The sequence below is a fragment of the Mustela putorius genome, unplaced genomic scaffold (assembly GCF_011764305.1).
Source record: "Mustela putorius furo isolate JIRA1106 unplaced genomic scaffold, ASM1176430v1.1 tig00537227_pilon_pilon_pilon, whole genome shotgun sequence".
In the NCBI taxonomy this organism is placed as follows: Eukaryota; Metazoa; Chordata; class Mammalia; order Carnivora; family Mustelidae; genus Mustela; species Mustela putorius.
Genome location: NW_025422368.1, coordinates 36,422,657 through 36,435,996, shown reverse-complemented (window position 1 = coordinate 36,435,996; position 13,340 = coordinate 36,422,657). Strand labels below are relative to the sequence as shown.

The 13,340-nt window shown below is 41.1% G+C and overlaps 1 pseudogene; it reads right to left on the bottom strand.

Annotated features, from left to right (window-relative positions):
* Window positions 1-211: 211 nt before the first annotated feature.
* LOC101679866 lies at window positions 212-1,545 on the bottom strand (annotated as a pseudogene).
* Between the last annotated feature and the right edge of the window lie 11,795 nt (window positions 1,546-13,340).

The following is a 13,340-nucleotide window of genomic DNA, read 5'->3' as shown; positions in this document are numbered from 1 at the left end:
TGTATGTGTGGTACTGATTACAATGGGAAATAGCAATGATTTCCTGAGATGAAGTTGTCAGTTCTGAAAAATGCATAAATATAGATCATAAATTTGGAAGACAATACATAGAATGTGTATATGAAATATACACTGCTTCATAATCTTGAGGCATCTCTTACAATGTTTTGTATAATTACATTCTTACCTGCAAAAGGTAGGATCTACAGTGCTATGGACTTATTATTACCTTTTTAAGGTACAATCTTTCTTATATTTTTCATAAATACACACACATATACTTTTTGTGACACGCCTAGGTAAAAGACTTTTCTAGATAAAACTTTGGAAATTACGGGGTGCCTGGGTGGCTCAGTGGGTTAAAGCCTCTGCTTTCAGCTCGGGTCATGATCCCAGAGTCCTGGGATCGAGCCCTGTATCGGGCTCTCTGCTCAGCAGGGAGACTGCTTTCCTTCCTCTCTCTCTGCCTGCCTCTCTGTCTACTTGTGATCTCTGTCAAATAAATTGAAAAATAAAAATAAAAATAAACTTTGGAAATTACTCAATTATATACTCATTAGAAAGAGAGGTAGGAAGTATTAAATGATATAGATGCCATCAGCTTGTTTTCTCCTGGAAGACATCATGCTCCTCTTACATCCTTTCTTTCAGCCAGTACCTCAGCTGCCACAGAAATGACAGAAAGGCCTTTCTCAGCTTCTTGTTTCCCCAAATCAGGATAAATGAGTGGCTTGAAGGATACAAGATTCCAATAGCCTTGCTAAACAGGAGGGCTGACTTGTTCGGCAGCCACTTAGAAGTCCAGATTGTGACAGTTAGAGTCAGGAAGTAACCTACTAATAGCAAGAGAAAGGAGATCACAGTCTGCATGGCTCTTATGTGGACCTTGGTGCTGGGATCTTGGCATCTTTTACCACTGGATTGCATCTTCTGGAGATGTTTCCACAGGGAAAAGATTAACAGCAGAAAAGATGCCAGCGATATAGCACAGGGCACAAAGTTTGCTAACGTGAATACAGTCATATTTGAAAGGCGTGCAATGTTCACCAATCTGGATTGTCTAGTGATGTTTCCTTCATACTCCTTCATCAGCTCATATATGCTTACCACCGCAACATGAAAAACCAAAAAGAACGAAGACACCAACAGTATCACAAGAATTATACTTTTAACTCTCCACTTGAGGCGAAGAAAAATAAAGCTAGAGAAATTGGCTATTTTGAACAAATAAAATACGCTGAGGCAAGTAGCAAACCAGACGCTAAAATGATTGCTTGCCGTCCACGCAATATGAACCAGAAGTTTTGTTTCCAATCTAAATAAATCTGGATTCAATACAGCTACATACCAATTTATTAACAATACGCAGAGCAAACTGATTCTGGAGATCGCCAGAGCAGTGAGAATTTGATCAGCTGAGGACATCTTTTGTCTCTTGACCCAGTCAATGCAGTTCACCACCACTATGAAGCCATTGGCAAAATTTCCTAGAATAAATTCTGTTATTACAAAGATGGAGAAAATGTCAGGTAGCAAAGTTACCATGTCTGGAAAGGAAAACAAGCCAAAAGGCCACCGGTTGTGGTTCCTTGAATATTCTGACCTTATATTCTATAGGCTGCTGATTTCTGAATGTGCAGGAAAGTTCTTGTTTCTTTTAAATTATGTGACCAATGTCAAGCAGGAAAGCACCAAGATATGCTAATAGATGAGCTCAATGCTGTCTTGATAAAAACCATTGTTATTCCCAAATGGCTAAATTGACGCCCACTCATATACTTTGTGTCCTTGCCATGTGCTGGATTATTTCATAACCGGTGTGGAAGTGAAAGCTGGGGTTACATTTGCTAACATGCAAATAAGGACATACTGTTTTGCAATTTTTTTCCTTGTTTAACCTTTCTATAATTTGTGTTCTCCAACTTTAAGTTGTGAGGAGTAAAATTTTTTAAAACCCAATACGTAAACAAACAGTAGAATGTCCAAAGTATTTCATGAAGCTTGGTCATAGCTAGGATCTATAACGCTATGGACTTATTATTATTTTCTTAATGCCAGATTTACATAGGAAGAATTTTCCTTTTTCTTTCAAAACATCCAGAAAAAGACAATTCTCTCTAAAAGCTAGCTGCTGGTAACTAATACTTAAAAGTTCATTTATTTACAAGCTCATAAACACACACACACACACACAAACTCACACAAATACATATGCATCTCATGGATGGAATTACTGTCCTATAATTTCCAAAATGTAAAATCAGTGTTAGGAGATCATCCCAGTTTAAATCCTACCTTTCTCCCATACAGGCTTCTCAAGCCATTATTAATGGTTACCAGATGTAGCTCTCATGCTTAGGCCCTTGATAAAGTTCTTTTCTGAGTCTATTTTATACTTAAATATTGATATATAAATAAAATATTCAAGAATTTTATAAACATTTTTGGGCATTTCAAAAGAACATTGCCAATTCTAGTATTTTCCATATATGAATATTTAGTTTTATTTTCTGTTTAATTCATTTTTGGTAACTTCTTTATTAAGATTAATAGATGTTAAAATCAACCTTTAACCTTGAATTTCATTCAGATTCAGTTTTTGTAGTTATTCAGTTTTGTAGTAACTCAGAAGATCTTGAGTGGGAGGGCCAGGATGAGAAACCTAGATTATTCGCTTCACGTATCTCTGATCTTTGACGTTGTTCTGAAACTCTTCTCTTCCTCAGTATGATCGTCAGTAAAATGCGGAGAGTAATGATCTCCTTTTCCCCGTGTCTTTGTGAGGAGTTTGTACACTCTCCTCAGAGAGTGGCTTCTTGCTTGTCTGGTACAGAAAGGGCAGGGAATGTTGTTCCTTAGTCATTTGATCCGATGCTATTTAATACACTTCCACTAAAGTTAATCTACCATACTTCCATTTAGGAGTAGAATGTAGCAAATTGAAAAAGGAAAGATTCCCTTCTGTAACAAGCAGGATGAGGAGAATAAATTTCCAAACTCATATTTTAAATTCATCATAAACTGTGCAAGAAGGGAGGACCACCTGAACTAAAATCTGGAATAAAGAGTCTTTTCAGGTAAAGAGATGATCTATATATTCAGTGCAAAATCCCAGCAGGTGTTATTTGCAGAAAGTGAAAAACTATGTCTAAAATATGTATGGAAATGTAAAACACCCAGAATAGTCAAAAGGATTTTTTTTTAAAAGAATAAATAAATAAATTTGAAAAAAAAAATAAAAAGATCTCAGTTTCCTGGTGTCAAAGCTTGCTAGTAAGCTATATTTTTTTTAATTTATTTTTTATTTTCAGCATAACAGTATTCATTATTTTTGCACCACACCCAGTGCTCCTGTAATCCGTGCCCTCTATAATACCCACCACCTGGTACCCCGACCTCCCACCCCCCGCCCCTTCAAAACCCTCAGATTGTTTTTCACAGTCCATAGTCTCTCATGGACCATATTTTGCAGGCTAGAAATAAGTCACAAGTCCTGCCCATGCTTAAGGGCAGGGAGGGAATTATACAGGGTATGAACATCATGGGGAACAAAAATTTTGAATTTTGTCACAGTCCAATTTATTAGCTTATTTATTTTATGAATTATGCTTTTGATGTTGTATCTAAGAAGTTTGCCTAATTCAAGTTTACAAAATTTTACAGACATTTACAAAATTTTCTCTTGTTCTTTATTGAAGTTTATAGTTGTTCTTCTTACATTTAGGTTCTATGATCAGTTGATCTATGATCAATTTTGATTTAATTTTGTGTATGGCATGAAATAAGGGTCTAAATTTATTTCTACGAATGTGGGTATTTAATTGTCCCAACTTCATTTCTGGTTACTAAAGAAGGATCATTTTCCCCTTCACTGCCTTGATACATTTTGAATTCATTTGTAACAGCATTCTAGCTGGTCGTCAGGGTTCACACCTTCCTTCCTACTGACTTAAGGCCCTTGATCTGTGAAAGGACTACTTTACTTTTCTTGAGATTGGTGGGCCACCTGCCTTGAGGAGTTGAGGACCAGAACTTCCCCAGCTCACAGCAGCCAGCAAGTCTGTTTGAAGCTGTCTAGGCTTCCTGATTAACCTTTTTTTTTTTTTTTTTTTTTTTTTTTTTTTAGCAAAATGTTTTTCTTCTTTTTAGGTCATGCAAATTATTTTACTGAACTTCTTTTGTGTATCTGGAGACCTTGTCCTCCTCTGAGAAAGAACAAAGTCCTCTTACCTATCATGACACGAGAACCAGCACAACCCTTCACAGCCCCCTCGAACGGAGACAACACGTGTAGCCAGCATTATGGAATCTGCACATAATCAAGAAACGTTGCCAGCCACTGCACTCCTTTTGTGGAGTAACTACCCAAACTCCTTTAAAAATCCATGGTCCAGGCAGAATTCTCTGAGTTGGTTTCGAACAAGAGTCTGCCTTCTCCCTAGGTTGCCAGCCTCCTGAATAAAGCTCACGTTTCTTTCCAATCAAAAATTTCTCTTTTGAGGGGCACCTGGGTGGCTCAGTTGTTTAAGCATCCGACTTCTGATGTCAGCTCAGATCATGAGCTCAAGGTCTTGAGATCGGGCTCTGCATTGGGCTCCACACTCAGCAGGCAGTCTGCTTGAGATTCCCTCTCTCCCTCTCCCTCTCCCTCTGCCCCTCCCTGCTTCACTCGCATGTGTGCTTTCTCTCCCTCTCTCTTAAATAAATAAATACAAACCTTAGAAAACAAAGCAGAACAAAACAAATTTCATCTCTTGAGTTATGGCCTTTTGAGTGACAGGCAGCCCAACCTGGGTTTGGTAATAAATTGACAACGCATATAAATATAAGTCTGGACTCTCAATTGTGTTTCATGAATATATATGTCTATCTGCATGAGAATACCACACTTTTTTTTTTTAATTTCATTTATTTATTTGACAGGAGAGAGAGAGAGAGAGTGATCACACAAGCGGGGGGTGGGGGGGGGAAGTAGCAGAGGGATCGAGAAAGAGAGAAGCAGGCTTTCTGCTGAGCAGGAAGCATGATTCAAGGCTTGATCCCAAAACTCTGGGTTCATGACCTGAGCTGAAGGCAGAAATTTAACTGACTGAGCCACCCAGGCGCCCCAATACTGCACTATCTTAATATAGCTTAGAGGAGAAGGGAGTTGGGGGAAACTGGAAGGGGATTGAGCCCCACATCAGGCTCTCTGCTCCGTGGGGAGCCTGCTTTCTCCTATCTCTGCCTGCCTCTCTGCCTACTGGTGATCTCTGTCTCTCAAATAAATAAATACAATCTGAAAAAAAGAAATAACGTGTCCAACTGACACTGGTTAATGAGCCAGGCAAGGTTTAAAAAGCCAGTCATCTTGGGACATCTGCCTTTGAAGCCTTGAGTCACGATGCTGGAGGCACCATGTGGAAAAAAACAAAGAGAAGCAGAGTTGAGATGCCTGAGCTCTTCCAGGTTGCAGCTGTTCAAGTCTTCCTAGTGCAGGTACCTGGAAGAAGCCATCACGATGACTCCAGTAGCCTCAAAAGAGACTCAGGGCCAGAACCATGAGCTGAGTCACTCCTGAATTCCTGACTCTTAGGAACCAAGAAGAGATAGCAATTATTGCTATTTTAAGCTACTAAGTCTCAAATGATCTGTAACGAAAAGTAGGCACCTAATACAGTGAAGGATAGCTTCTTTTGTGAGATGGGAGAAGAGATTTTTTTGGTCAATTTTAAATGTGGTAAATGGTAAATGTTGGAGAGCTGAGGAAGCCAACTACATTGAACAGCTGCCATTCTCTTCAGTCATCCAAAAACTGGATCCTATTATTGGTATCATGCCTTATTCTATCGATCTCTAATCTTAGAGAACTAAATGGAAATACTTTCCCAGACTCCCTTGAAAATATGAAAGCTACTGACATGGCTTTTTGATGTGCCAATTAGGCATTTTCTAGAATGTTCTTTCCAAAATGTTTATAGTGTCCTATAAGGGAGATTCTCTCAGGAAAGCTACTGGCAGGGGAAGGTCAACAGCCATCCATAGCACTGACACACCTAGTTCCTGTCATCCGTTCAGGTGCTAGCCAAGGCACTTGGTCCTAGGAAAGGATTTTTCAGTTGTAATTAAGGTCTCAAATCAGTTGATTTTGAGTTCATCAGAGGAGGTTATCCAGGAGGGGCCTGACTTAATCCAATAGACTGGGCCATCCCGGAGGCTGAGACTCCAAGCAGCAGAAGGAAAGCAAGCCTGTGAAATATTTCCACATTTGGAACATCAGCAGTGTGTTGTTGATGATCTGCTGAGTCACCTCACGGACGTGAAATGGCAGCTGTGCCTGAAATTGCTCTCCCTTCCCTCTGGATCCCTTTTAGTTTCTCTAATGTTTAGGTTACCATCCCCTAAACATTGATGAGCACTAAGAAAATAATGGTTTGCATTTCATACATATTCATCTTCCATGTTTTACTTGATTCTAAATTTAAAATAATAGGAATTATGTGGTCTATCACTGGAAGCTAAAAGGAAAAAAGAGCAAAGACCCCAGAAAAACACTATTAATTTTCCACTTCAACCAAAAAAAAAAAAAAAAGACAGGAAAAAGTAGCTGTCTTCTGGAAATAGAAGATGCTGAGGCAAGTGTCAGACCAGACGCACCAGTGGTTGGTCATTATGCAAAAAGAACACCAAATTTTTCAATTTGACCAGTGCTGTGTGGATGTACAGAGAGCACCAGTAGAAGTGAATCAGTCAGTATCATGATCAAGAAACACAGTCTGGTTATAGACAAGCTGTTGAGGGTAAGACCGGTGAAGCTGATCTTCCTCTCTCTTTCCCACTTGATGCAGTTCATTATTCCAAGCAATCCATTTCGGCAAATACCTGTTAGGAATTCCACAGTTCTGACAACCCAAAATGTGTGCTTGACATTTCTTCTGAGTGAAAAATTATCGCTGTTGATGAAGTGATGGATTGAAAACAAATAGTTTTGTAGCATTTTTTTTTGTTTTGTTTTTATTGTGGCTTCTATTTCATTTCAGTAGATGCCAGCTTCTATTATCATGTTGGTCCTCAGCAAATATTGGGGAAACCATTTCAGTTCATTTACAGTGTCTTAGTTGGTAATTAATTCCCTTGCCAAGGAATGTGGATAATTCTTCTTTTAGTAAAGTCTCCTATGACTTTTCATGTTCTTTTTTAATTTTTAAATATTTTATTTATTTATTTGACAGAAAAAGACAACGAGAGCAGGAACGCAAGCAGGGGAAGTGGGAGAGGGAGAAGCAGGCTTCCCGGTGAGCAGGGATCCCGACGTGGGGCTCAATCCCAGAACCCTGGGATCATGACCTCAGCCAAAGGCAGACGCTTAACAACTGAGGCACCCGGGACATTCAGGGGAGTCAACCAATGAGATGTCTTGGTTTGCTTGTAAAAAGTTAGGGGCACAGTGAGATAACCTAAGGGGCACTACCAAGCTGAGCACCAGCTACCTACAGAGGTATTCAGGCACAAGAAAGATAATCAACACAGACAAAGACAATCCCTGCTAGAGTACAGACTATTTCCTTTGGGGTGGTGCTGAATTCATTCACGGGGGCTGTGCCTTTACCTGTTCAAGCCAAGGATCCATTAAGTTGTCAGCACATAGAGGAAGAAAATCTCCTAGCCTAAAAGAATGAATTGCTCTAAATACCCTGCAAAGACAGGTCCTGCTGGTAAGAGGTCTTAGAGAATGGTGGGTAGATCTGATCTGAACAATCACGGGAACATGTGGGTGCAAGTATACCAAGATTTGCATAAATAGCTGTGTTTAACCGAATACATACAGTTATAGTTGAAAAAGGTCAAAGGGCATAGGTCGTTCTGGCTGTAAAAGTTGAAATCTGGTAAGTGTTCTGGGGGTGGAGCACTGATAATAGTTTGCAGTGACATTAGAAAATAAAGAAGAATTAGTCACAGAAAGGACCCAGTGGTCCCTAGGATCATGGACAGATAGACCAATGCCAGAGTGAAGGCAAGAAAAAGGGTAAGAAAAGAGTTCATGCTTAGTTAAAGTACAAAGCCTCAGTCTGGTGTCTTGTGTGGAAGTAGTCTACGAACTTCTCCTCTGTGTCAGTGTGTTTTAGAGGGCTCCAGCATCCACAAAGGACCAGATGTCAGGTGGAGCCTTGTTCTGTTGGGAGATGAGAATCCAAGGGTCCATACTTTTTCATTTGGTATTAGTGTGAGTGGTCAGGAGCTCCTGGTAAGTTTCATTCCAATGAGATTCAAGGATTGTTTTCCTCTGATGACATTTCCAGAGTACCTTGCCCCCAGGTTCCAATCTGGGACCAACAGGAAGCTTTGAATTGGAATCTGTGTCGGGGACCGCCTCCGGCTGGGAAAGTCCCCGCCATTACAAGATGGCACTTGGCTCACTGCCAGCAAAATACGATGCAAGTAAACAATGAACGTTCTGATGAAGCCCGCCTAAAGGAGGACATAGTCATTGGCTGTTTCCAATTTAATCAGCATAGTAACAGGACTCTCATTGGCTCTCCCCATTGCTTGGCCCCTTATTGGTCACCCTGCCGCATATAAGCTAAGGAAATTGTCGAAATAAACAAATGAAGCATTAACACCATACCAGGCTGATTGTCGTTCTTGCGGGCCGAGGGCAACAATCTGGGCAATCTTCTTCACCTTATTGATATAAGTATAAGTATAGTATAAGTATAAGACATTGAAGTATTAGTATAAGACATTGAAGACTTACAGTAGCTGGTTATTCAAACAGATAACGAGACCAACAGAATGATGTACAGCCATGAAGCTCTCATTTGGAGTGAGCTTGTTTCCCAAAGCTGGCACTGGGAATAGTCAGCAAGAACAGAGGCAACATCTTATGTCAAGGGAGATTATAGTTTGAGGACCCCGTTCATTCTCCTAACCCTGCCCAATGATGGAAGGTGATAGAGATAGTAATAATTCCAAGAACTGTACAAGGCTTTCCTTAAGGTTTGGGTGATCTGCCTAGTGACATGAATGCCCTGATCCCCAGAAATTGTGGAAGGTATACTCCAAGGGGGAGATACATTTTCTAACAACTATTTTGCTACCATGAAAGCATCAGCCTATGGCAGGGAAAGGCTTCATCACATCTAGGAAACACACATACAAGAACATATCACTAACCCAAACTAGATACAATTGAATGAAGCCCAGCTGCAGGTGTTCAAAGGGTCTGGAGGGAGGAGGTTTGAGGCCTCTGGGAACAAAAATAAAATTTCTAGGATTATAGACCTGACAGGTCAGACATTGATGGTAATCAGTTTTGCAATCTTTAGGAGTCTCCCCCTCAATGTTTAGTTACAATTTGAGTCATCTTAAATGCACCAAGGGGGGGGGGGGGGTGGTGGCTAAAGGAATGTAAAAATAAAAAAATGGGATTTGCCAGGGAGCTGGGAAGAACCAAGCAGCCATCTTGGGCTTCCCATGGCGCTGACTATTCACTGAATTTACCACCATCATATGCCTGGATCATTTTCTGATCTGGAAGCAGACTGCTACCATGTTGCAAGGACATCAGGATGGCAAAAGTCTGGCAACAAGGGGTCATTTTTTGTAGAAGCAGAAAGGACTTTGTCCACATGTGCCACAACCTTTACAGATTCTATTGCACTTTCCAGAAACTCAGGTTCAGCCTTAATTTGATGATAGCAATTTTCAATAGCAACAAGATCATTTACTTGTTGCCCATTTTTTTACTAGGGTCGCCAAGGATGTAAGATCCCCTTTGTTTCCATAACATCCCCAACTCATGGATGACCCCAAAGGCAAACCAGCTATCAGTGTGAATGTTGATAATTCATCTCCTGGTAAGGGCACAGAGCTCTGTTTTTTGGGCTGGTTTGGCTTGTCCAGTAGTTCATAATGGGTGGTAATAGCATAGCCAGTTCAGAAATTCCTTTTTCATTTTTACAATATGATTCACCAACAAACAAAATTAGATCAAGATTAGTCAAAGGGGTATCTCAAAAAGGAGGACCTACTGTCACCAAAAGGGACATTATTACTCCAGAGTCATGGGGTTGGCTTTCATCAGATGGGGGTAGGGGTAGGATTGAGAATGTTAGAGTGCTTAAGATGGAGATTAGGTGGTGAAAGCAGAAGGGTTACCTTGATTGCAGAGAAATCTTGAGTCTGTCTAGTATTTAAGAGACTGAACAGTGTGTGTGTGGTGGTGGGTGGGGCGAGGGGCATTGTAAATAAAGGTCATTTCCTTGGGTTAAATCTGCTGAGGCTTTTACTAACTTTGCAGCTGCAGCTGTAGCCTTAAGACAGTTTGGACAGGCCGAGGCATCTGAATTGGGTTGTATGCTCAGAGGCAATAGCTGTATAATCAGTATGTTGGGTGCATTGTTTTTGCGTTTGCATTCCCAAGCTTGATTATCCTCTCATGTCGAAATCAAGTGAAAGGTTTTAAATGGCCCTAAGGCAGCCGGTTCTTAGAGTGCTGGTGTTAGCCTCATAAAACAGCAAAGTGCATCAGCTGTTTTAATTTAGAAGGAGATCTCTACCTAATGAATTAACTGGCACTGGATCACATAGCAAAAAGGAATGCTTTTCAGTAAGAGGTCCCAGAGTCTTCTGTACTGGTTGAGATGGAAACTGTAAACTTTACTAGATACCCCCACTATGGAAATCTTTTTTTGTTGTCCTTTGAGAGTGGGATTTAAAGTAGAAAGCATAGCTCTAGAATGTGGCAGCATTTTCCATTAACTTTAATTTCAGTTTCCCTTTGGCTATTTAAGGAAATTACTGGTAACAGCTTAACAGAGAATCCTTCCAAGTCCCATCAGCCCTGGGAGGGGCCAGTAGAGGAGTCCTTGAACTAAAGAATTTGCACTTGAACTAAAGAATTTGCATAGGACCTCTGAGGACAACTTTTTTTTTTTTCCAGTGCCCCAGATGATTACAATTCCAACATTGACCTTTAGGCCACTGTTCTGATGGTAGAGCCCTAGAAGGAGAAAAAATGTCTGGGACCAAGGTGTTATTTTGGATCTCTGGACTTGGAGCTGCTGTAGCTGTAAAGGCAACAATGGCAGATTGGTGTTAAGTCTTACTTGAACTTCCTTTCAAAAGGCTCAGCAGTAGCCATGTGTTCAATCAGGTTGGTGGCCTCCTACCCTATTCTTTGCCCTTTTATTAGCTCACGGATCTCTGGGGACAATGCATTTACAAACAGAGCAGCCACAGCAAGCTGGGTGACCTCATTTATGGTCTGGAATCCAGAAGGCTGAAGGAAGAGCCTCCAACCACCTCCAGATGCCACAGGTTCATCTTTCTTTTGTTTGAGTGTTTGAGTAACAGACCAATCAGTGTTGGGGTGGGGTTGGACTCTAGGAATGGCTTTTTAAAAGATTTGCTCCTGTTCTGGGAGCTTTTTCTGATTTATAAGAGGTCCATGCTGGAGACAGGATATCTCAAATATCATTCTGCTTCTCACACCCATTTTGGGGCTTCGCCAGGTCCTCCTAACATGTGTTCTAGCTGATAAAGATCTGGAAGCGTGGGGTCCTGGGCTTTGATAAGGATTTCAAATTCTTTTAAAAACTTCTGAGGATCCTGCTTGGTTGAGGAAATTCTCTAACTGTGACCCTTAGTTTTTAGTCTTTGACCAAGATGTGAAAGATAGCCGAGGAGGATGGCCTGCCAGCTCAGGTGGTTATAATTTTAAAGGTCTCTTCAGAGTATCTCTTTAAAGCCTCTCTTCAGAGTGAAAAGGCAGTTCAGATAGGGAATTAGCCGACTCAGATGACCTCAAGGATAGAAGGGTGGAGGGGTGCGGCAGGTATCCTGTCAGTCCTGTCCTCTCTTGTCTTACATACCTCTTTTTTTAATTTTTCTTAGCCTTTCAATAATGAGCCTTTCAATAAGACTATTTTAGAATCTTGAAGCCCTTTGGAAGAAGCTTCTGCACACCAATCAAAACGGGCATCACTCTCTGTTTGCTTCATTTGGGAAGTCTTACTTTCAAGTGGATTTCTTAATGAACAATTTTGTCTAATTGGAACGTTCCCCATATTGGCCATTGTAATTCCAGCTTATTTATATTAAAAATTTTCCATCTTACTACATGTCTGCAAATTCTGGATCTAAATAAAGTTCTTAGATAGAAAAGAAGCTGGCGTGCCAGAAGGTGGCATGCTTGACACTTTAGAATCTAAGGATCCCATTAGCTAAGAGTTGGGGTTTCTGAACTTTTGTAGCAACATGGACGGGACTGAAAGAGATTATGCTGAGTGAAATAAGTCAAGCAGAGAGAGTCAATTATCATGGTTTCACTTACTTGTGGAGCATAAGGAATCACACGGAGGACACTGGGAGATGGAGAGGAGAAGTGAATTAGGGGAAATCAGAGGGGGAGACAAACCATAAGAGACTGTGGACTCTGAGAAACAAACTGGGTTTTGGAGGGGAGAAGGGTGGGGGGTTGGGTGAGCCTACTGGTGGGTATTGCAGAGGGCACGTATTGCATGGAGCACTGGGTATGGTGCATAAACAACGAATTTTGGAACACACACAAAAAAATTAAATTAAGATAAATTAAATTTTTTAAAAAAGAGTTGGTTTTTTTTTTTTTTTAAGAGTTTATTTATTTATTTGTTAGAGAGTTGAGCGAGAGCGAGCACAGGCAGACAGAGTGGCAGGCTGAGGCAGAGGGAGAATCAGGCTCCCTGCCGAGCAAGGATCTCGATGTGGGACTCCATCCCAGAATGCTGGGATCATGACCTGAGCCAAAGGCAGCCGCTTAACCAACTGAGCCACCCAGGCCTCCTGAGTTGGGGTTTCTTGAAGCCAGACTAATACCTAAAAGGGATGTGCAGTGTAGGGCTGGGGATTGTGGATATCTTAAGGTGTACCTCATTGCAGTTTTTGGAGGCTGGCAGGTGACCTAGCCTAACTTGTGCTATGACCAACCTATTCTACCATGACAGTCTTCTGGAGGTGGCAAGCATTCCAGCAACCTTTAAATGCTGGACGGTGTCCACCAATGTTTGCAGTTTTTTGGCCTCCAAGATCCCTGCTCAAAATAGCCTTTATTTATTTTTTTTTAAGATTTTATTTATTTATTTGACAGACAGAGATCACAAGTAGGCAGAGAGGCAGGCAGAGAGGGAAGCAGGCTCCCCGCTGAGCAGAGAGTCCAATGTGGGGCTCGATCCCTGGACGCTGGGATCATGACCTGAGCTGAAGGCAGAGGCTTTAACCCACTGAGCCACCCAGGCGCCCCTCAAAATAGCCTTTAATCTATACAAAACAAGACAAGCAAATGTGCTCCTTAAGACATTGGCAGTACTGCATCCTGGCCATAA